Raw genomic sequence first — 26,246 nt, 5'->3', positions numbered from 1 at the left:
TATAATTAGTTATATGATTGAGACAAATCATGTACATTGTATGACGGTAGTCCATGGCTGGTAGGGCCCACCAAAAGATAAAACATATGATAAAAAGACTCCTTTTCATGTTTTGAACATATGGGGTACACATAACATGACTTATTATTTCACAATTCAACTAAGTTCAGTTAATTTCCACAAGCCACATTTCAAGCCTTTTGATTATATAAAGAAATGGATAGCATGAAAAGTTTAAGTAATGTCAAGCCATTTATTTACTTGATATATAATGTGAATAGAACTATTATGTTGCTCAACAACAAAAACCAAATAAAATTATCATCATGTACCCAAAAAGGGATGGATGGAATGTTGGAACTGACCTCCAACTAACTACTATCACCATCCCTCTATATTATAAGTTATAGTGGTGCTCTAGATTTTCTCTATTCCATCATACACTTTACCATAGTCCATATCAACAAGGTCAGAGAGATCAATTTCATTTGACTGGTATGTGGAAGACCTTGATGTTGAGAAGTTGTGTGATTCACGTGGCGTGGAAGGTGTTTTGGTCCCTTGGAAGGAAGCTTCATCTCTTTTACCAACTTCTTTATTTTTACTCGGAGAAGCATATTGATTTGAATTGTCCCCATGGCTCCTTGTAGATGATGCCAAGAGTGTCCTTACTATTTTCTTCTGCCATAACATAATGTTCACAAAGTTTTAGAATTGTCTCTAGATGAAATGAAACTATAGAGGCTCAATTGACATGAGATCTTAGTTAATGTAGAAGATAGATTATGAAATATCATTTGAAATGTTGATACAAAAGTCTTCCTAAAACAAAAATATAAACCATATCAATTAGAAAAAAAAAAATGTAAACCATATCAATCCTAAAAATGATTTATATCATCAATCAATGTAAAAGAGAGTAGAAAGAAATCATAAGTGATACCTAAAATGTGAACCTTGTAGGCATTTGATCCTTGAAAATGAATATGTTCTCTTGATGAAGGCTTAAACTAGTCTGGATCCTTGCAGAAACACATGGCATATAATTGAATGGATAAAAAGTTATGGTACAAGCACTTGAAAAACTTAGACTAAAAAGTGCATCTCAAGTGCCAAGGTCTTGAAAAATGCTGAACACATTTACTTATTGGTGAAGTTTATATGCAACATCAAGAAAAAGTTTTTTATATGGTGCAACACATTCACTCAAAGCTAGTGATCAGAAAAACAATCATCTTATAAAAGGATACCGATCACATTAAAATTGCATAAGATTAAAATTGCATAAGATTAATGTTAAAATTGGCCATCTTCCAAACTAAATCATCCATTTAGCAAGAAAAAGTCTTTACTATTTTTCTCATTGTTCTTTGCACCATCAAGTTTTATATTAACTATTTTATGTGGAAAAAATGTAATCTGGAGAACAGTTTCTGTTCTACCAACAGGTTCCATATAAATAAATGTCAAGGATTTTATATTATTCCAATCTAAACTGATTAGAAAATTTACCTCAAAGTTTTGCAGATCTATCTCTGACTAGCTGGAAGCTATGTAATAGACCAGTTAGAGCTAAAGCAAGCTGCCATATTAAGATGTTGAGGAAGATGTTGTACCTCTATCACTAGGAGCTTGTGTGTCTTCCTCATTACATGCTTGGGCTGAATATGTGATTGTAGAATTACATGTCTCACCTATTAAAAAAAAATAGTACATCAGCATGGCAAGAAGGCTTCCATCTTTTGATAATGTATTTAATGAATTGAACATCTCAATTACAACCAGTAGAGTCAAGGAAAGTGTCATAGCTTTAACTTTGCTAGTTGAGAAGTAATCGCATGGATTGCTATCAAAGGAAAAAACTTGTGTTCCTTCCTTAAAGAGAGACACAACAAAACCTTCCCAAGAAGAGCATTGGTCCCAATTTTTGAGCTAGGAAAAGCTCACAAGAGTATAACCATCCTCCAGTAAATCTATGCCCAAAAATATTCTATGGTTATACCATATAGCAAAAATACCAACTGTAACTACACCAACATAAAGACCAATAAGTTGCAAAATAAAGATGTGCAATCATAATTAGTTTTTACTGTTATATTATGCCACCTTTCATTTAACAAAACAATTAATTTGATTGATACCAAGTAGTAGAACAAAACCCATGTATTAATCAGAGAATCATCACTTCTTCAAGGGGGTTTCTTCATTATGTTCACATCTGGTGGATTGAAACCCAAAGCCGTTGCAGGTGGCCCATTAGTAACCAAGTTTACCCACAAAGTTGGACAAGTATCAAGCCCTCCTACATACCTAATTTTTTAGTTAAGAATATTGAGAAAACTTCACCAATATTTGAGGATATCATGTATCTGAAATCCATTTATCCAAAACCAAAAATCAAAACCAAATTCCCAAACAATCTAAAATTAACTCTTTCCTAAAAGAATTAATTTGTAGGTAAAGTGAACTAATATTTTTTCTTCTTTTGGATACAGATGTCATTGCAACAAATAATAATCTTGAAACCAAGGAATTTGGTTTCCACAATTAAAAAGACAATTATGTCTGATAACTAAATAATGGTGATCAATCTGTTGCTTGTGGAAACTCAAAATTTTAAAATGTAGGAGAAAATGATTTGATCATAGAACCAACCCATGATGATGATGCCTAAAACTACATGCACAGAAGAAATTTTTTGAGAAAAGGATGAAGAAGAAGGAAACTGGCGAGTTTCACCTGCCAATGATGGAGAAATAGTATAGCAGAACGAATTTAACTAAGAGAAAAAGCATTACTCAACTAGCTATCACAAAAGTAATTAAGTAATTTTCAGAACAGTTGAATTTTCATTATAAAAATCCATTTTATTAAAATTATGAGAATTAATAAATAGGTTGTAGCAAGATCTTTAATAGATTGATGTTTTACACAATTATAAGAAAGCTAAAAGATGACCCAAATCAGGATCTATTTTACAATTCAATCAGCTCTATAGTTGGAGCCATGGAAATTTAATACATTCCACATATACATCTGTTGGAAAGCTTTTTGATTTCTCATATTGCAGAGAAAGAAAATAATTAATGAAGACCCCAACAACTGAGATACATAACATGTTTTAGTGACTCCTTTGACTGTTCTCTTCTTCGGCAATGAAGGTTGGGGGTTTCTTCAACTTCAGACTGAGATTGACATTTGCACAAGGAGAAGAATTCGAGCACCACAACGTTAAATGATAAAGATGAGAGATTCTTCTTTGAATCCTCTTCCCTAATCAAATATTTTCAACTCATTTTCCCCTTCTTCCTTTCTCAGATGAAAAGCTTGAATAGAAACTAGTGCTATACGAGATAAAGAAAAATATGATGTTTGGTTATGTTTGGCTAAAAATGAGCTTGTGGGGAAGACTAAAAGAGTGAGAAGTGGGACAAAACTAGAAACTACCCTTAGTTTCATTCAACTCCCCTTTCTATGAGCTCTAAGGTAAAACTCATAGTGAAAAAATTGTATGATGATAAAAATTAAGTTTTCACTTTCCATGTTAATGTGCCTCAAGGTTTCTGATTCATTACTTTTATGATTGATCATAAAGAATGATCTGAAGCATTAATTCAGAAAGATAAGCACAACTGAATCCAAAATCCTTGGGAATATAATTGTATACCAAATTTTTAAATATGAAAAGATCTATGAAACATTGAAAGATGTGCTCTAGTTTCATTTAATTTCCTCTGAAATTCATGCACACCCATTTTAAATTCCCCTTTTAGCTATTTTAGATGGATCATGAAGCTTGAACATAAATGTTGATAGTAAAAGATTGATAGAGTTGAATCCAAGAATTTTTGATATGCTAATGTTATGGGATCCTAGATACTTGTTTTTAATTATCATTCTACCTTTTGAATTGGTACCTATCCACTTTAATATGGAGATTCTACTCAACTCTATTTTAATCACTTTGACTATCTTGTCCTCATATTCATAGATAACAATTTTTGAGAGAAACTTTGATGATAAAATATTTATACAATCAAATTTATAAAATTATGATAAAATACTATTGGTAGACTGTTAAAACTATGATTTTTATCATTATTCGTTACTTTTATTTGGTGTTGTTAACATGGACATCCTACTCAACTGTGTTTCACTGACTCTGTTTAAGGACCAAGAAGAACTGGAAAGAGCTGCAGATTGAGGTGGCTCAACTATCTGAACCCTGCTGTTAAGAGGGGCAACATAACAGTTGAAGAACAACCTCTCATCTTGGAACTCCATGGGAAGTGGGGCAACAGGTAATTTCTCCAAACACAATTTATACTATTTAAAGAAAACTTATAGAAAACTCAATTGTTTAGTATTTATGAACTTAGAGAAGAACCTGCTAGAGATAAAAGGCACTATTCTAGACTCTATGTATGCTAAATTTGATCCAAACCTTTCCATGTGAATCAGAGAGAATACAATTCACAATGAATATGAAAATTGCATCCATTATATCTTCCTCTGTATCCCCTAACCATTCCATTAATCATTGTATCCCCTGAGAGCATAAACATTGTAAACATCCTATTTAGTCTCTCACTAACCATCATTAATATTTTATAGATCAGGAAAATGCTTCAAAGCATCTATACAAGCTCCAAACACATAAAAAACATTGTTTACATTTGGAAGAAGAGAAATTACATGAAGAAGCATGGTCTACTATCTGTATGATCCATTCTAAAAGATTGGAGACAGTTAACAATTTTTTAGGCGACTGGGAGTTGACCCGATATTCTTCACATCACCAAGAGACAAGGTGCATCATCAGTTTTCAATTGGAGGGGTCAGGTGATGGTTTCAAAAAAAAATTAAAATATTAAAGTATTTACTTTATTGTTTTAATTAAATAAAATTGAAGTACTCTATTTATAAAATTACATTGTTATAATTTAATAGTCTCTTTTAGTAAAATGGGGCCACCATGAAGTTTACACTAGCCAAGGAGGTATAAATGTAATTTGAAAGGGACATTACAGAGTTGATCTAATGACATCAACCAAGCAGAAATACATCTCATGATCTAATTTCAATCAAAAGACATGTTAGACATTCATATATCAAACAGTTGCTAAATGAGTTTTGATACACAAAGAGACTAATAGTTTCCAAAACAAGTAGGTAAACATAATCAGGTCTTGTTGTATCACTGTATGTAATATTAAGATAAATTATACTGTATTGGTAGCATAAGCCCTAGAAAACATGAAGTACTTGCTTAAACAATTCAATTTCTATTTCTGACAAGCCTCTCCTGCAACAGAACAAAACAAATCATCAAACAAACAATTTGACAGACATAATTACAGTGAAATTTCACATACTACTCTTACTAAAATATTAGAGATAATATACTTCTTTGTATCAAGCCAGAGATCTTACCTATAGCCATATGTATGTTGACTAGGCATATGGTTGGAGTTAAGAACAAATATATTATAGGCATCATTGAGTTCAAGGTACTTGACAAGACTTGTGATGAAAAAATCCATCTCATCAATATTGACTTGCCATAGAAGCTCCTCATTAGACCTGCATGTTATACAAGTTAGATCTAAAAGGTAGAGACATATTTGAGTACTCATTCACATAAAGAAGAAAATTTCTTACCATATAAATAAATGTCAAGGATTTTATATTATTCCAATCTAAACCGATTAGAAAATTTACCTCAAAGTTTTGCAGATCTATCTCCGACCAGCTAGAAGCTATGTAACAAACCAGTTAGAGCTAAAGCAAGCTGCCATATTAAAATTCTTATTTTTAAAATAGATACAAAATACACATGAATTCTCTAAAGCTATAAAACTATCCACGTAAATTTGACATTCATATGAAGATAGACAAACACTGCTTGAGCAAGAGCTTAAATGGCCATCTCAAGAAGGAAGAACGACAACCAACACTGGTGACTAAGCACAGGCTACTAATGGAAAGGTACACTTGAAAGGAGTTAGCATAAATCTAAGATGCTACAGACCAATTCGATCCACCCTTAAATGATTACAATTTGCACAAATTTCCTCAATAAACCAGTTGAAATTTAGGTGCCTACAAAGTCACTCTTCAACATGTGATGCAGAAAGGCATCAATGTCATAGAATTAAGACCCATTCCATCTGTCAAAAATTAGATGCACAGTAAATAGAAAATAATATATGGTGTTAAGAAAATTTATTAAAATCTGATCTATATTTGTCTAGAGGCATTAAAACACAAACTCGCTGCTACGCGATCTTAGAGGGCGTGACTTCTAAAAAAGATCACTATTATTCTCCCTCTATTAAAAAATGTTGTTGAAATCTCAGTCTGAAATGAACTACTCGCCCTTGTTTCAGTGTTGGATACTAATTCTGGGTGTAATCAAATATAAAATGATTGTAAGCTGGAAACAAAATAAGTTTGTCATTCAACCTTTTCCTTCTATTTCCCAACTGCCAATCCTCCAAAGGAAGTGTGTGCGTGCTCAGTCCTCTTCCTAAATCTATTTGATAATTCTTCACTAGTTTTGAGGGCTATGTCCCAAATGATTTGGCTTCAACTTGTGTTCCAAGCCCAGATGCTGCAAATAACAACCTATGAAAAATATCTAAAGCCTTTCAAAGATGTTACCAGCCAATTCTATCATCTAATATGATATCTATCTTTGACCAACACACCCCCAAAATTATACATGTTATGCTATAATAAATTCTTGTTCATTAACAATTTTTTTGTGGAAGAAGATTTTGGAAAATTTTACATTAAACTAAGAATGCAAGCCAACTCTTACTTGACATCTATAGTCTTGAAAGATTTGTATCATAATTTGACAATATATTTTTGATCCATGGAAAACAATTTTGAAGTTAAAATACAATATGTTTCACAAGCTAGTAATAGGTTGGCACGAGGAAATGTTGTGGGAATTTGTACATTGAATTGACATTGATTTATTTTCATGATTGCAATCTATAGCCAAATAAATATAAAAGCATTTCATCCCAAAAGAATTATAGCAAGGGCTTAAGAAACTTGCTTTAGAAGTGCCTCGGGCCATTTTGGCTCAAGCTGAAACATGAACTCCAGATCTAGATCCTTGAGAGTTGTAGTCTCATCAATTTCAACTTTGTCTATTAATCAACCTTGAGATGAGCCTTTTAGATCGAACCGCCTATGTATGCGAAGCTCTGAATAGAACATATTTCCCATGACTATAAGTTGAACTTGCTACAAATTTCCAAATCCAATTTTTAAGAATCTGCGATAAGTTTTGCTTCACAACCACTTTGGATTCATAATGGCAAAGGAGTCCCATCAATAAAATCTAGAGTCTAGAAACATAAACATCTCAACATGATAAATCATATTACCTCTGCTTATACATTAATGGTAATAATATTAAATATACAAGTGTGACTCCTCATATTTAATTTTAAAAATAAGGTTTAGTTACAAAAAATTGACATATTATCTCAACGATTAAATAGAGAACAGAATAAGAAGGTATAGAAAATACCTTCTGTCCTCCTGCTACTCTAATACTATGTAGACCAAAAAAATTAGTGATCAATGTGCTTTCATAAGTACGAACATGATTATAGTAATTTGGCATAAACTATATTGAGAAAATCAAAATAAATAGAATAAATGCATCATGCGAATTATGAATAGAAAAGGAAATGAATATGGGTGATAGGAAAGCGAATTCAATAATATAGGCTCTTAACTTTAGTTACAGTCATGATATGGGTGATGCACAACTGCCTCATGGATTCACATTCCATCCCACTGATGAAGAGCTCATAACACATTATCTCATTACAAAGGTTTTAGATAGCAATTTCACAAGAAGGGTCATTGCTGAAGTGGACCTCAACAAGTGTGAGCCTTAGGGAGGGTTCAATTCCCTCCTTTATTATTCACTATGCATATAATCAATTAATAAGTGTGAGCATCATGGGTTTGATCTCCATTTGGCCTCCCCAATGGCAACAGCCACAAAGTATCTTCCATGAGCTTTTTCCATTGTTCCCCTTTGACCATGGTTCCCTCAAATAGAGGGAACTCATTGAATGGCTCACTCAGATATGGGTGCATCCTGGTCCAAAGTAGTTGATGTAGCAACTATACCAAACTAGTGTTTTTCCATGTAAAGACAGAATTCTTTGCAAATAAATTCATTGCTAGAAGTAAGAGGAATGAAATATAGATGAGAAAAGTAGCTCTCAAAATTCTTTGCCTTTTGGGGGAGATCATTACATTCACAATGCTCACCCTTGTAACAATAACTTAGCCAACGATGTCTATATACTATTAATTCCTGATAACCCCTACTGAAACATATAAGATAGTTGCCACAACCTTATTGTGAAGTAAGAAAATAGTAGACAGATTATACATTTCTTCCTTTTTAGAAATCATAAATGACATAGTCACAAATGAAAGCATTAAGAAAGCATCAAGACAAACCTGATAAATGAGAAAACGGTAACAATGAAATATGACTCCATGATATACTATTGCTACTATTAGAAATAAATAATCACAAAAATGATGATACATTAGCAGTGAAAGATGTTACATTAGTAGTGGAAGATGATACGCAACACCAATATACAAATCATAAAAGCACAATGCTTAGTAAGATTGTACAATAAAAAACTCCTAACCCATTTTATTGGTCAAGACTTGAATATGTAATATAATAGTAGAGCATATAATAAATTATTAAATATAAATTGGAAAAGTGAGCATCCAAAATATTTCAAAATAAAGTAGAATTTCTATTTTTTTCAGATGCTAAATAAGATATTCACTTCAAAAACATTGGTATTTGGGGTCCATCTTTGCTAGGAACAAAGATCTAGTATTTAATTTAAAGCAGATTAGAAACGAATAAAATGCATAAGGTAAATATTAAAAAAATTGGTTTCAATGCATTCTTCCCCTTAATTAAGGATTTCGTAGTGACATAATGGAACAATTTGGTACTAATTCTCAAAGGAAAAAAGAATAGTTTGTTGGATAACTGTTACATCATTACTATTTTTAGTCTTCTCTCCCACTAAATGTTGTGAAGTAATTTGCTAGTTTTAGTCTTTGTTTGAGTTTGTGATATTGCTGCAGTTTTTGAGTCAAACTCATTGACTCATATTTCAAGATAGTGGTTTACATAGACCCATCTTTTATGACAATGAATAGAACATTTAGCACTCAATTGCATCTAACTCTTAAACAAGAAAAGAAAAGTTCATTAGGTGATTGTTCAATCATTACTATTTTTAGTTTTTTGCTCTAGTGTATGCTTTGACTGGTCTTCATACTTAACAATTGTCAAGTAATTTGCTATTTTTTAGTCTTTTCTTGAGTTTTTTGTATTGCTATCAGAATTCAACCTTGTAGTTTTTGAGTCAGACTCATTGACCTGTGTTTCATAAGCAGTGGTTTGCACAAACCCATGTCTCATGACAATGAATACAACACTTAGCACTCATTAGATTGCTTGAGTTTGTTTAGAAGACTCTGTAATGAGCTTGGTAGCTAGAAGGGAAACAAATATGAGATAGTCAATTTATTTTTTTATTTGGGAGAGGTACTTAACACAAAGAAAAGTCTTATTGTCAACAAGTCAATAACAAACCTGATTCTGGTTACTAGATGATAATGATAGAGGATGATGATTTTTTGCATCATTTTCATCATGCTCTTCTTGAGTTGGATGTAGAAGAAGGAGCCCTTATTTGTCCAGAAACCAGGAGGAGATTTCCAGTCACCAAGAGTATTCCAAACATGTTGCTCAATGAAGACGAGGTGTAAATTTTGTGTATAAAACGAGTGACGTAAAAAATAGTGCAAAGATTAACATAATTTCAATTAGGGAATGCCTACATGTTTGTAACCTCTTCTGTTTTGTACAGTTTGTTAAGTTGGACTGAGGTAGAATTTGAAGGGAAATATTATAGAAGAAATATGTATAACCATCAATATATTTAAATCCCTTTTACTTTACTGTACTTTGTGGTAATTATTAAACTGTAGCAATGACCCCATATTAGAGAAGGCTACAAATGTTTATTTATGGAACTTCTTGTCCTTTAAGAATTTCATGTGAACTTCACACATTATTTAAGTTGTCTTAATTCACAATTAACATCGTTGAAGGAAAGATTTAAGTACAACCTAGATAAGCAGCTGCATAGGAGGACACTATAATAAAGCATGTAGCATACTCTTATGTGCAGCTAAAACCTAGTTATAAGAGAAAGAATTGTAATCCTACCAAAAAAAATCAGCCTGAACATGGTTGCAAAAGATTGACACCATTCTTTTTGTTAAACTCAATGATTGAAGATGAGGCTATGAAATTTGCCACTTTTTTCTTGAAGGGGAAGGGGTGGCTCACGAATGGTGGTGTTGCAGGATAATCATCCATGTACACAACTCTATCACTGTCTTAGAAGATTTTTGCATGAATTTATTGGATTGACTTGGGCGGAATGATCCTAAAATTTATTATAGAGAGCAAGCCCAATTGAAATATAATTGATCCATAGAACACTATGTGACTATTAGGAGTCACAGTACAACTCTGATACCACTGTGAATGCCTTAACTAATAACTTGCAAACTATCACTTAGAAAGCCTAACCTTTGTGCATGGAAGGTTTCATTTTCAAACTACAACTACTAAAACACAATGTCTAGTCAAAGAAAAGAATACGTTTATGCTGTGTCCCTTCTCCTCTGCTCAATGTGCTATTTAACTCAAACTCTCCTTTCCTAGCATACTTCACTCAAAGGAAGCATGGTTCAATCAAGCAAGGTAACTGATAAAATCTTACCCCTAAAATTGGTTAGTTTATTGACAAACCAATCCCCTAAATTAAGCTAGTTCCACACAGTTAATTGTCCACATGTCCACTTTAGTCCTAAGTTCCTAATGAATTGACTATATGCCCTTCTTTTCCCAGTTACATCTAACTAAAAATAATATCAATTTGAATCACATGCTATCATGACCTATAAAATTGCTGACAGACCACATACAGTGCTAGAGATTAAAAGGGGCCATTACATGCAATCAAACCATTGCAATATGCTTTAATTGCATCCCTGTACTAATTCTTTTGGAGATTAATTGTGTGCTCCTAGTAATGAAACCATTGATTGCACCCCACTAATAAAACCATTGCAAGATGCATTGATTGCATCTACACTTATGAATGCACTGTGTATGGGATACTCCAAAACCTCACTTAGTGATATATTTAACTTCTCAAGCATGGGTTGAGTTGCTTCTTTCCACTTGTTAATGTTTAAACCTTACAGAGAGCTCCAACACCTCTTGGGCTTATCAGAAGCTTATTCTAAGTGGAAACATGGCAATCTTTTTGCTATAGGGAAAATTTGTATAGAACCCTTTAACACTTAGCACTTTATCCCCAGCCTGTAGTCCTACAGGTAATGGGAATGTGGAAACTTTGTTGAATGCTTGCTAGATAGGTGGATTCATCCTACTTAGAAAGAGCTTGAAGGGTTGCATCTCAGAAGCTCCGAGTACTCAAGTCTAGAAGATTCCCTTTGAATGACTTCACCACATACATAGGCAATGGTCCAATCTATAACAGAAAAATGGCTTGAAAATAAAATGATATTTTTGGAGGAAGTTGGGTTTTGGTCATTTAAATCAAAATTTAAGATTCTGATTAAATAAAGTAAAATTTAAAGATTAATCTAAAAAGAAAAACATCTAAATATATTTAAAAATAATTTGAAATATAAATAAAAGATGAACATTGAACAATAATTTTCAAAATAAGTTATGGAAGGTTCATGCTAGATGTGTTGAAAGTTAAATAATAACTTAAATCATTCAATTTATGACTTGGCTGCTAAATTTGTGTGTTTGGCAACTTGTGGATATCGTATCGAACATGTGTGAGATGTATCTGTATTAGATATGGTGGTACTATGCTTATTAGCTAAGATTTATTGATTCTCAAGCCAACATGGATGGTTCATTGCACCGTTCAGCACAAGTGAATTGTTACCAATTTCATGGCCAATTAAACAACACCAATTCTTGAATTTAGATGTGTTCAAAAACTCTTTAATGGCTATGATCTCTTATTCACATTCTATGCAACCCTTCACATGAAAAATCATGCTAAATACATTGCATATTTTTAATTGTAAAGCCTTATATCCATGCTTCTAATATGATGTCAAATTCCAGTACTAACCCCATGCTAGTATCTCTATTCATAGTCTATGCAACCCTTCATGTAAAAAATCATGCTAAATACATTGCATACATTTATAAATTGTAAAGCCTTCTATCAATGCTTCTAAAATGATGTGGTATGCTTCTCTTAATGCCAAATTCCAGTACTAATCCCATGCTAGTACCTAGTGGCAAGCCTTATTTTTTAATAATCTGAAGCATATATATAGACCCTAGCAGAACACTACCTCACTATGTTAGCCCGCATTTCTGGGAGGGGAGGACAGGGAATGGGGTTTGTGGGACATATTTTTTTCCTAGAGCAGGGGATAGCAGTGGGGATAACTATATAAAAATAGGAAAAAATAAATATATATAGGGAAATTTATATAGTCATATAAAAACATGGATAAAGCATGCTTATAAACATTATAAAACCTTAACATATAACTTTTGTGTTAAATAACTCAAATTGAGAGTTCACATGAGAGTGGAAGTCAAACCCTTATCAAAACTAAAATCATTTTCAAAAGGGATAGTCAGGGGATGAGTTTTTGAGATTCTAGAATGTCCCCATTTCTAAGGTAAGTCAAATAATGTTGGAAACATTTCCATGGGTAACATTGAGTGCCTCATCATTTGGTTTTGTTTACAAGATGAAAACCCATTAACTCGCTCCAGGTGATTCGTCTTCCTAAACATCTGCTTGAATTTCCAAGGAGCAAAAACTCATTTTGGTGTCAAGTGTTGTCTTCCTTCACTCAAACCTTGGATAATCACATAGAATTCTTGGTCAATGACAGTATTTATGCTAGTGTCATTCCATTTTTCATATTTCCACAAACATAGGCTTCTCAAAAAAGTGATGCATACCTTTGCCACAGTAAGGCATTCTTACCATCAAGACTTCATGCCAACTAATTATATTGAAGCACATTGGTTGAAATTTGAGAGGACTTAAGGGTTGAGAGGCATCTAGCCAAACAAATAATCTAAGAAGATAGTGATTTGAACCTACTACTGGAAGAACAAAAGATTCAAATGATCACTCTATAAAGTGAAGATGTGGAGACATAATACTGATCTTGTCATTCTGGAATGTAACAAAAGCCTTTCTGCCAATTGTTGCAAGTGAAATTTCCTTCTTTGGAGCTATGAACTATGTCCAAAGATCTTTGAAATCTAATTCTTAGTGGGTGGTGTGGCCAGCCTTAGTTCATTTATCCTTTGTACCTACTATATCATTTAAATCTCCTTCCAACTGAATTTCTTGATTCTTGAGAAGAAAATGATGCTCTAAGAAATTGACCAAAGCTTACATTTTTGGAGCAGATTTATAAATGCATAAACATTAAAAAAGAAACCAGAGATGTTTGTCTTGAAGGATTTTAAAGAACAACAAATCTGGTTAGGAGGTTTACCTATAGGAGTAGTTGCAAATTTGAATTTTTTTTTTTATCGGTAAGAGGCCAAAGCCAAGATTAATTATTATTATGTGTTGTGATTAATTATCATTGTTATTTATTAAATTTGAGTAGACTTGAACCCAAGGCCTCCTAGATAAGATGCTCATAATTTACTGTTGTATTGTAAGCTCTTGCCTTGAAAATGTGAAATGTTAGGCAGGTTCCAAAGAATATATAAAAATGGAGGTACCTCTCATGTCCATAGTAATTCCTTGCTACAACTTTAAGGAAAAGGAGTATTATAAAATCATGTTTCCAAATTCTTGATTTTAAACTAACCACCTTTTGTTAGGGGCACCAAGGTTATTACCATTACCAAAGGCCTTTTACTGTTTCAATGAGGATAATCTTCCCTACCTACATTGCTTTGGGCTTGCTACAGATAGCCATTAAAAGCTTTTTGAGATCCTTCTAAAATTATGATCCTTCTCAAACATCCTCCTAAGTTAAATTAAATAGACATTCCACATTTCCTACCCTTTTTTTTGTCATTCTTAGGAAATGCTACATTACTTGAGAGAGCCCAATGTCCAAATATTCTAAGAATTGTTTCACATCTTTATGCAACAAACCCAAAGCCAGACCAGAGTTGAGCTCCTCGAAGACTATAAGTAGTCACAGTTGTCATGAACAGAGTTAATACTTATAGTTCTATCCTTTGGGAGGATGTTGATATCTTAGGGAGAGTTAGGGCCAAAATGATTTTGAGATTCTATGAACTTAGACTAGTGAAAAAGGGTTAAAAGAGAACTATTTGTGGTTAGAAAGCTAGAAGAAATGTTTCTTGATTTACGATATATAAATGTATATTCAAACATTCTCCACAATGTTGTTCCCATAAGCTTGATAATTTGAACTATCCTTAAAGAATAATTTCCAGATCTGTGTGCAACCTAAAAAATAAACACAAATAGAAAGCATGGAACTCTTAAACAATAGTAAGGAATAAACCACATTCCCTTAGTTAGCAGCAATCAACACATTATTGGAACAATACAATGATTAATGAAGTACAAATTTCGTGACTTTTGTTGGCAACATTACTATGCCTTATTTGTCAATTAACTTAAGAGATGCATTTAGTGCAACACTTAGAAATGAATAACAGCTGCATACAACCAGCACATAAAGTATTCTAGATTGTATTACATAGAAACATATCTCTCCAACATACTATGTCAGAATAAAAGGAGTCTTATGGCTAGATAGGGAGAGTGCAACACCATTATCCAGAAATCCATGCTAATAGTAGGAATGTATCCACACTCAGAAAACATGGTTCAAATATAAACATAACCCACATACCATCATGCTGAGAACTGAATATTCAATAAATTGATTCCTATATTATCGTGTGCACACAAATATACTTCTTGATTTGTATGAGATAATCATAATATAATAGCAAATATCTGTATTAAATTATTTCTAAAAATTTTCTTCAAATAAAGACATTGCAAATTTGCTTTGGAGTGATTGCCGATCTGCAATCAGTCCAATGGCAAAGGGTGTTTTCGTCCAAACCTTCAAGCTCCAAGGGTTTGTATCCTTAGAAAATCCACTCCATCCAAGAAAAGGAATGTGTTACATATCAATTTCACTAAACATAATGAACATGTTTAATTCAACTACAAACCCTTCCTTATAAAATCTCCCATCAGCAGGTAGGCGTACAATCAATGCTTCAGGCTGAGATGAACATTATTAAATAAAGTGGGGAATTAAATATTATTTTGTTCAATTTTTCCTTTTTAAATAATATTATTTTTGGACAAGTTAATTAATTAATTTAATTAGTGTTGCTTGTAAAATACTGGGGACATTACATGATTCTGCAAGGGTTTGTTTTATTGAACTATGACAATTTTTTGTGTCATCTCCCAACCTTATGATGAAAAGAGCATTTACAGTCCACCTTTGTAGATATGTTTTTGTTCAGGGAAGATCTAGATCTTGGATAACCTTAATTTGTCATAAATTGTAAAAGACTTTTTCAAGGATTCAGATCAACTTTTATCAACTAACCCAAATGATGACACCTCAAAACTATAATGAACTTAGTATTCGAATGGTAGCTTGTGATGTCTCACCCAAACCTCCAAAAAGAAAGAGTGAAAGGATTCTTTGGTGAGGCTATGCAAAGGAATTTCTATTGATCTTCCTCGATATGGAATTGAGCTATAGAAGAAGTCATTGGGAAGAAAGGAGGGCATCGTATTGGGTTCCAAGTTGTTTGAATCTATTTCTTTATAGAATCTATATGTAGTCATGTGTCTTGACAAAGTCCACTGAATTTGTATCCTCAAACATTTCAATCTTAGAATCAACAGTGGAGTTCAAGAGTGATATTCTAGGAGTAGAATTTCACAAACAACCCTTTGCTGAGAGGAAGAGAAAAATTGGCCACCAGGACCACTTGTTGTTCCAAAAAGGTGAAATAATCTTTCTCAGTTCAAGACAAAATTGAATAAGGGTGTATTCTCAAAAACATGAATTTTTTACGGATGCTTAAGTTACCTTCTAAACCTGGCCTTATTTTGATGCCCTTAAGGTAGACCTAGATCTAGATCTTGCATAGCCTTAGCTTGGCATAAATTGTAAAAGACTTATTCAAGTATTCATATCAACTCTTACCAACTCACCCAAGTAATGACCTATAGTGTCAAACTTTCATGGGCCTAGTATTCCAATGGTAGATGGTAAAGTCTCACCCAAAATTTGAAAAGAAAGAGGGAAAAGATTCATGTTGAGGCCATGCAAATGACTTCTATCAATCTTCCTTGGTATGGAGTTGAGCTACAAAAATTCCATCTAGAGGAAAGGAGGGTATAGTATTCGGTTTCAAGTTTTTTGAACCTTTTTTTACATAGTCTATGGATAGTCACATGTCTTGACAAAGCCCACTGAATTTGTATCCTCAACCCTTGCAATCTTAGAACCTACAGTAGAGTTTAGGAGTGGTATCACAAGAGTAGAATTTGCAAACAAACCTCTACTAAGAAGAGAAAAATTAATTATTGAGGGTTATTTCTTTTCATATTCCCTAGAGGTTTTGCATTGCTCACCAGGGCTGCTTGTTGCTCGAAAATGAAAAAAGCAAAACACTATTTTTTCACTTGAAGACAAATTTGAGTAAGGGTGTATTTTCAAAAAAAAAAAAAAAATTTAAAGAAGGCATAAGCTACCTTCTAAACCTACCCTTAGTTTGATGTCGCTAAAGTATGCCCTTCTAACACTGATGGAACTTGTCAGATTTCTTGTAATAGAACATTTTTGGGTTTTTAATAATAGATTCACATATATGTCATCTTTCTTATTGCCTATGGTGCATAAACTTTATAATTTTTTCAATCATGGACTTGTGGTTTATGATATTTGAATGAGGAAGGAACCAACAAATGTGTGGGAAAATGACAATTTCTAATGTAGATTTGAATTTCTTGCAAAATGTGGGTATTGAAGGAAGACTCTTTACAAGATAATTAGTTTTGTGTACTCTCTTGGTGTATTTTTTTTCATATGTAAAATATAGATTTTAAGAGAACCCCTAACCACAAGTAAAAGATAAAAATCATTTGAACTCTAATTGCATAGCTAGCATGAAAATGGGGTGGAGCAAGTTAAGTATCAGATTACATGGCAGGGCTGAGTGATAAACATGCATACTGAGGAGGATTAGTAGACATTGCTTAAAGGGTATTAGCACCTTAGAAGTGTGTGCAATTGGGTGCGACCAAATTTTCAAACTCAAGTATATAGGGCTAGGAGCTCTAGCATATGATCACATGCTCCTTTCCTGTGCAAGTTTTTCATTGGATAATTAGTGATGTTTTTCTTGATGCATTGATTGCATGTTATGGGTTTCTACAGTTAAGTCAAAAAATTTGAAATAACTCTTGCTTGTTGATAAATGTTTCAATTTCATTGGCTTAATTATATGAGTATCTCACTCAACAAAAGATAACCAAATTTTATCAGTCTAAGTAATGAAATAAATGAGCATGGTTAGCATCAAATCACATGAAATAGTTGAGTCCAAGGTGCACCTATTGTAAGAAGGATAAGTAGACATTGGTTAAAGTGTGTCGGCACCTTATTAGTGTGTGGAATTGGATTTTCCACACTAAGACTAGGAGATCTAGTGTTTGATTCCATGTGCCCTACATCTATGACAATACACTATTGTTTTCTATGTAATGGTTGGTAACGGTTTCTTGATGTTTTGTGTGCATGTTATGATTATTCTGTATGTGGAAAATTTGAAAAAGGTATTTCCTATGTGGTTGAGTAGGTTTTCACGTCTCAATGTCATTGATTATATTTTTGTTATTAATATGAATTGGTTACTCGACAAAAGATAACCATATTTTATTAGTTTAAGTATTGATGCAACATAAATGAAGCAATACATTCAAAACAATTAGTGGGAATGAATTAATGAGGTGAAGTGGTGCTATTAGATGATTTTTTTGTCAAGTTTGAAATCTGAAAAATTTAATATTTTTAACTTCCAAAGTTGAATTTTAAAGAGAAAGCCTTCTAATAAACATGAAGTTGAATGGTGATTGCTTGGTCATGAATGAAACATTGTTAAAGCTCTTTGTAATGGTACATTTGGGATTCTTCAATTGTTTTAACTTTTAAACTTCATAAAAAAAATAGATAATTTTGGGTTCCTTACATCTTGAAAAATAATTTCAAATCATCAGAATTGGAGATAGCATCAAGTGCTAAGAGCTTGTGGCAAGCAGGCTAAGGTGATGCAAGAATTCTAAAGGCAGACGACACAGATGGATATGATAGTAATTTTTGTGATTATTTATTTCTAATAGTAGCAATAGTATATCATGGCATCATATTTCATTGTTATTGTTTTCTCATTTATTAGGTTTCTCTTGATGCTTTCTTAATGCTTTTATTTGTGACTATGTTATTTATGATTTCTAAAAAGCAAGAAATGTATAGTTCATAACATTCATCACAATTATTCATTGATTTGTTTACTATTTTTCCCAACAAGTCATCACTTTTAGAGAATCTGTCTACTTCTCACATTTAGTACATTAGTAGTGAATCTGTATATTGCTCATTGTGATTTACCTCATTGTGAAGTCCATTTAATGGCAGTGATCATTGTGATTTGAGAGACAAAGAAGCCAAATATTCAAAAAATGACAAGCAAAAATGGAAAAATCTCTACAGTTTTAAGACTAGAAGATCTTCATGGATGGGAAGAAAAAATTTAACCATTTAGGGTGTGGTAAATGTAGGGAAAAATTACACTCGTACCATGCCAGGATTCAAATTAAACAAATTGAAATAAAATGTGAAGGGGCTTACCTCAAAAGTCTTCAGAGAATATATGAGTTGGGGAAAAAGGTAGAGCTCACGGGTGTCAAAGGAATTTTTTTGACATTTATCACTTCAATAAGAATAGATGGCACTTGTTTGTAGATGTCACTTTCTCACCATCCAATTTGAAAAATTATAGTTCCAGTACAGAAGAAATTTAACTAACGGTCTTTCGAGGAGGGTTTTGGATCCACGACCAATGGAAGATGCAGTGGAGAAAATGGAGGCAGAGATCTCATTCACCACCATGAGTGCCACTACGGATGTAGGAAAACCCATGTTGTTCAAACTCCTTCACAGAGTTAAGGATTGTGCCTCCAATTTAAAACATAAAACACATCTGCAACAACAATCTCCATTCCCTCAATGCCCGCTGCCATCAAAACTAGGAAAATGTAAATTTTTAACATTTAAACCCTTGCATTCCCTCAATGCCCACTACGATCAAAACCAACTAAAATGCGCACAAGGGGAAATGTTTTTGTTTTTAATATCTAAACCCCGTGTTGGTCAAAATTTTGACCAGTATGGGGCTTAGATGTAAAAAAAGAAATTTTTGCCTTCTACATTCTGACCAATCTAAAAAAATTTAGTTGATGGTCAAAAATTTTGGTAGAAAAATGAGGTCAAATGTAGTAGTGTATGGATCCTTATGCAATTACATGAAGAATTTGAGAGAGGAGAAACTAGTTGATAGATTGGTGCATAGTAATGTACTGGTGTAAAACTTGACAAATACGCTGCAAAGAAGGTTGATCTAGGATTTATATGGAATTTCCCTTTACAAGTAGATCACTAATGGGTAAGTATATTTATTAAATTAATAGGAATTATATTGGCTTTTGTATATATTCTATATTAAATCTTAGGCTTATATTTATTTGTACATAATCAATGGTGCATTTTATCAAATCAACTTGGTTGATTACCTTTTAACTTGAAGGAGTCTATGTAGTAGGAAATGGGCCATTCACAAAGTTTTAATTGAGGTTTGTGGAACTTTTCTAGAAGAGCTTCCTCTGTGCTAGGTAGTAAGTATTATGCAATTATTTTTTTTCTTTGTAGTGCTTCTCCTCTACTAAACTCTGTGTTAAATTCAAGGAGTGCATGATGCTTGGTGTATATTGTAGGCCAAATGGTGATTCCTTGTTTCAAAGTATAAGTTATTTAAAAGCTTGCTCTACCCAATTTATAGAAGATTTGTCTTTGCACTATTTAGTAAGTATATTTGTAGTTGATATGAGATTTATACTTTATAATTTTATTGTCTTTCTTTTATTACTACCTATAATAAATTATTCTTAAGTATATTATTGTCATCATAGATGCATTTTTCACATGAAGTCAACTACCTCATATCATAATAAATCGAACTCCATTTTAATAGGAATTTGATAATTCAGATGACCTCCATCAACTTCTTTGAAGTGTATACATTTGCACTGTCTTCGTAAGGTTTCAAATAGAAAAAGATAGAAATGGGAGCTCAAAGACCTCCAAAGCCTCCAACAGCTATGAGGTAAGTATTGAAAGCTTCACTAAAAGATTAAGCACATATCAAATTTGAATGTTATTATTATCATATTTGAGAATCTGCAAATTAGAGTTCACATAAAGCAACAAAATATTCCCTATTGTATATGTTTATATGTTTTTCCAACATAGGATTCACTCTACATTCTGGCAGAATATTCCTTGTTGTATATGGCTTTCAATTCCAATATATCTTCAACCTATGATCACTTCTGCACCTCACAAAATTGCATATGCACTGTTAGTGATTTATAATACATGTTAACAATTTCATCCCATGAAGGTTAGGCCTCTACGTTCATGAGATAATCCTCATTCTACCTAAGGTGTTATTGCAGTAACAAATTGAAATAAAGAGTAACTATTTTAAGTCAAGATTGGTATGACAGCAAGCCCATAATGTTATGAAACATATCAATAAAACATAGTAGTTCATGCATAAAACCTTGTCAAAGTCTTTTGAATACAAACCAATCGATTGGAGATCCAAAGTAATGGAAATCAATTGCAAAGAATAGAGTTTTCTTATTGATTTCTTTCTCCTCTGTCTGCACACTTGACTGTCTCTCTTATAACAGAGACTCAAAACAAAAACATAGAAATGCCTAAAACTAACTCAAAACCAATACAAATATCATTGGTTAGTTGAATGGTTTGGTTTTAAAACAAAAAAAAATACAAACTAATGTCAACATATATTTTATGGAATCCCTTTAAACAAAAAGACCATTAACCAAATTTTGATCTTTTATGATCACTAACATTCCTAGACTCTAAACACTCCAATGTTATCTATGCTTAGACAATGACAATCCATTAGAATTTCATTTAGTCCTATTAAGGACATTAGACATATTTGAATCATCATATTAGTCTAATTCTTAAAACTTGCCAATTAATTCCCTGATTTCCTCTAGCTATCTTTGTGGTCTTCATAAGCTACACCATTGGCTTGGTTGTGTGTGGGGTTCCTCACCAACTACTCTACCTAGGCCAGTGAACTAGCCAAGAAGAAAAAATTTATTTACAAATACCAAAACATAAAATGGGAACTTAATTAATGCACTAAGAAATTACTTGGAATGATTCATCAAACAATTTACTTTATTAGTCAATATTTCATACACTAGGAACTCCAACTCCTCAAAATGAATTCAAATGAGGTTATATAACTCTATTGTCCAAGTACCAACTTTCTTCATTAATCCTCAACCATTTCTTGGTGACTTTCTAATATTGCTATCAAAGTTGTCATTGATAATTTTTGTAATTTTTTCACTTTGATGACTTCAAAAGTCGTGATCACTCCTAAAGGGTCAATTTTGGTTTCAATAACATATCTAACTATTTTGAGACCCCTCTTACTGAGATTTTAAATGATCAAACTAGAACATTTATGTTGAAAAAAATACCAGATCTGAAGAATGCCAGTTATTTTTTTGCTTTTTGGGATCATATTGATAATATAACATATGGTTTGACTTTATGGTACTCATTTTTGTGTTAATGCTCTATAGATAAAGGTGAAGCATCTTGTAATCAAAAATCTTTCCATTGCAAAGAAGTTGCCAAAAAAAGATTATAGCATGAGGATTCTTCTTCTAAGGAGGTTAGTCATTTTGTTGTGGATAATTATCTATAGAATATAATCATGTTTCAGTGGAATCACAAGCTTATGGAATTTTGATGTTCAATAGTGAACAAATGGTTAATTAAAATGCCTTATTTCAAATTGAAAATCAAACAAAAAAATTGGTGCTCTCTAAATGATGAAGACATTCATTGTACTTTTCTAGCATAACATTAATAGATATTTGTTTTTTATCTTTAAATATTGCTATACTATTGTGACATTTTTCATTTTATAAACTTTTTTTTACTTTTTGAAAGAGAGATAAGAAATTTGTGTTTAATATTATTCAAAGCACATTACAAGAAAGACATAAAAAACCAAGTGCTTTGGGAAAGAATAACTCAATTATAGTAAAGAATGGGTCAGTTGCAGCTTTAAAAAATGGTAAAGAAGAATCAAGTGAGGAAGAGTCTTCTGAAGAGGTACTCAATGCTTAAGCCAAGTCTTCAGTACATAATAAAGCAACTGAATTTCATAAATTGTTTTTTTGATAGTTGATTTGTTTAAATATTGCCCATCAAAAATTACTTAGTACATCTCATCTTTTTTCTACACAAGAGCTTGCAGTTCTGAAGAATCTAAAGAAGATATTGTACCAAAGGTATATTTGGTGTTCTTTTTTAAGTGAAAATGTGACTAGAAATTTTGTATATTGTCATATTTCACATGCAAAAAGGTCAAATTGTAAATAGAGATGAAGCCATATGGATTTAAGTTTCTTCTTCATTATTTATAATGCTCTCGATTCCTCCTTTGTAGCTGTAAAAATACCTTTTTATTTTCAGCTTTACAGATACCCTTTACTAGGTTCTTGAAGATTCTGAAATATCTTGGGCTAACCCCACTCCAGCATGTCCTAACTCCTACTTGGTTCACAGACCTAACTCCTTTCCTTTTTCTCCAAGTTTTAGCTTTACTACTATGGCAAAGCAAGGGGTGTTTTTCACCTTGAGGATCATCAAAAAATCCTCTCCAACCATCATCACACTAGATGCATGTTGGATCTTTGCATTGGTCTCATTGTGTATTCCTTCCCATTTTTGGAGATGATGTAAACATTGCTCCTTCCATCATGCTTAGAATTGACATCAAATTGCTAGGGCCTTCCTAACAATAGGTGAAAAGCATCCATTTCTGCAACATCATAGACAATCTTGTCATTGTACTCTCCTATTTGAAATTGAACATGAACTTGTTCATTTACTATGACCTACTGCTCCTTATTTAGCCATGAAACCTTATAAGAGTTAGGATGAGGAAACTTCTTCAATACAAGCTTCTGTACCATTTCTATTGAGGCTATATTATTAGTTGAACTAGAATCTACAAAAACTTGGCAGACCTTACCTCTTACCGTGTAGAGAGTTCTGAATAATGTCTTTCTTTGGGGAGGTTCCTACTCCGTGACAGTCTTCAGCAGGGTTCTATTGAACATTGGATACTCTCCTCTCTCTAGATCAGCATTTCCTCTTGCCCCGTGGTAACTTTGTGCATCCTCCTCTTGAGCCAAATGGACTCTCTTATTCCCTTCTTGGCTGTTGTTGCCCATTTTCTTAGGAAGTTCTTGTATGTAACAAGTGCAATATGTAGAGGTAGAGTTATGGAAGGTCAACTAAGTATTGTTTCTTTTCATTTTTTATATTTCTTTATCTCTTTATCAATCTATCTCTCTATCTATACCTCTTTCTATCTATCATGCTTTAGTATTCATTTCTATATGTGTCTTCCTCTTACTACTCCATTTACAGGTTGCAAACAAATCATCCTTCTTCCACCAATTAGTCATTCCATTCAAGAAAGACCATGTTTGACGATATCAATGCACAAAAAAATAGGGAGAAAATTGCTAGACTGTGGTCTAACTTAAAAAGAAAAGGGGATGGAAAATGTTATTGTCCTTGAAAAAATTGTAAGGGCTTAAAGACTTGAAGATATCTAATCAAAACAGTTGAGGAACATTGTAGGCAACATGGTCACATTGAAGGGGGAAATGAATATCGTCCATTGGTATATATTTTAATAATTTATAAATTACATAAGACATGATTTGATGATGACACCATGGTCATGGCTAATATAAGGTCATCATTTTCATATAGATCAATGTCCCTGAGTTTCATTTTATGGACCATGACAATTTAGAGAGTGCGGATTTCCAAATGAGGGAACATGGAGGTGTGAATATTGAAGTAGAAGGTAATGATACCATGGAAGAAGACCACGATGATGAAGATCATGATGATCAAGATGATGATGATGATGATGATGTTGATGCAAAGCTTGATGTACCTATACTTGAGAAGGCACACGAGTCCCTATATGAAGGCTCCGAAACAACTCTTGTTGCTGTTGTATTGTTGTTGGTGAACTTGAAGGTTATGAATGGTTTATCCAATGTAGCAATGACACATATGTTAAGGTATGTCATCTTCTTTCATTATTTTACTCATAGTTCTCTTACAATTAACATTGGGTTTGTGTAGCAATTAATATTCTTGAAATTAACAAATTATATTTTTGGTCATAGGTTAATAGGTGAGAGTTTATTACCACCATCAAACATTCTACCTCACTCGCACTGAGAATTATCTACCATCATGAAAGATATTGTAATGGAGTATCAAACAATACATGCATGTCCAAATGATCATATTATATATCATAAATAGCATGAATTTGCAACACAATGCCCTATTTGTCATAGTAGTAGATATCAATACGATTGATTAACAAAAAAGGTGCCTCGCAAGGTTCTTCGACATATTCCCATTATTCCATGTTTGCAACGATTATTCAGGTGCAATAGCTTGGCACAATTTATGAATTACCATGCACGCAATAGAAGTCAAGATGACATTATGTGGATTCCTGTTGATGGTTCAACATTCAAGGAAATAGAGGAAAAATGACATAACTTTAAAGAAGAACCTCATAATCTCAAGCTTTCATTGGCAATAGATGGTGTCAATCCTTTTGGAGAGATGAGATCTACTTACTCATTGTGGCCTATTTTTGTTATCAACAATAACATACCTCCTTGGTTGTCCATAAAGAGAGAGCACATAATGTTGACACTGATTGTTCCAGGTATATTTTGATTTAATGGTCATCTAAATTAATTTATTATTACGAATCCATCCAAATGGTCATAATAATTATGTAATGTTTTTGTTCATTCAACTAGGTAAGTACCAAGTTAAAGATATCAATGTATATATTGAACCCCTTATCGACGAGTTGATGGTGTTATGGAATAGGGTTACTATGTATGACATCTATAGACAAATAGGACAAAGACAATTTCAATTTCATGCAATGCTTGTATGGACAATACTGGGCTAACACATTTTTGTGGTATGTTCTCTTCTTAACACCTCTTTTTGGTATGTTATAGTGGCAACACAAAGTTAACACATTTAATCCAATTATACATGATCTTGTAGGTCTTCAGAAAAAGGGAAAATTTCCATGTCCAGTTTGTGGTCCAAAGATGAAATCTTTTCATTCAAAAGTTTAAGAAAGCAGGTGTTCAATGAGAATAGACACTTTCTGCACAGAAATCATAAGTACCAAATTATAGAAAAACATCTTTTCAATGGGAAAGAAGAGATTATGTCAAAGCCACCGAGAATGAGACCTTGCCTATGGAAGTTGGCATACAATAAAATAAATCATTGAGGTAATGTCATTCCATCTGATGGTCTTTGTTTCAAATTTATATTTTGATATTGTGTTTTGTTTACTAATGATGTAATTGATGCTTGTGAAGGTCGTCAAGTCATCAATGACCAACTTCCAAAAGGACTAAAAATTTATCCTACACAATTTACTAGGTTTATGTACTATGAGAAACTCCCAATTGTGCATTTTTTTGATCCTATGCATATTGGAAAGAATGTAATAGAGACATTATGGAAGATCTTGGATGGAAGGCTTGATAAAGACCAAATTGTCAAAACTTGTAGTGACTTTGAAGAATCCAACCATGCAATGAAAAATGGCATTC

At 32.8% G+C, this 26,246-nt stretch overlaps 1 pseudogene; it reads right to left on the bottom strand.

Annotated features, from left to right (window-relative positions):
- Positions 1-1,323: 1,323 nt before the first annotated feature.
- The window catches only part of LOC149539577 (calcium-transporting ATPase 4, endoplasmic reticulum-type-like), a 39,004-nt pseudogene continuing 14,081 nt past the window's right edge, over positions 1,324-26,246 (bottom strand).

Source organism: Cupressus sempervirens, chromosome 9 (genome assembly GCF_028749045.1).
Source record: "Cupressus sempervirens isolate cs-2001-9-10 chromosome 9, ASM2874904v1, whole genome shotgun sequence".
Classification (NCBI taxonomy): domain Eukaryota; kingdom Viridiplantae; phylum Streptophyta; class Pinopsida; order Cupressales; family Cupressaceae; genus Cupressus; species Cupressus sempervirens.
Note: the sequence above shows the minus strand (reverse complement) of the source record. Positions and strands in the feature narration are given on the sequence as shown.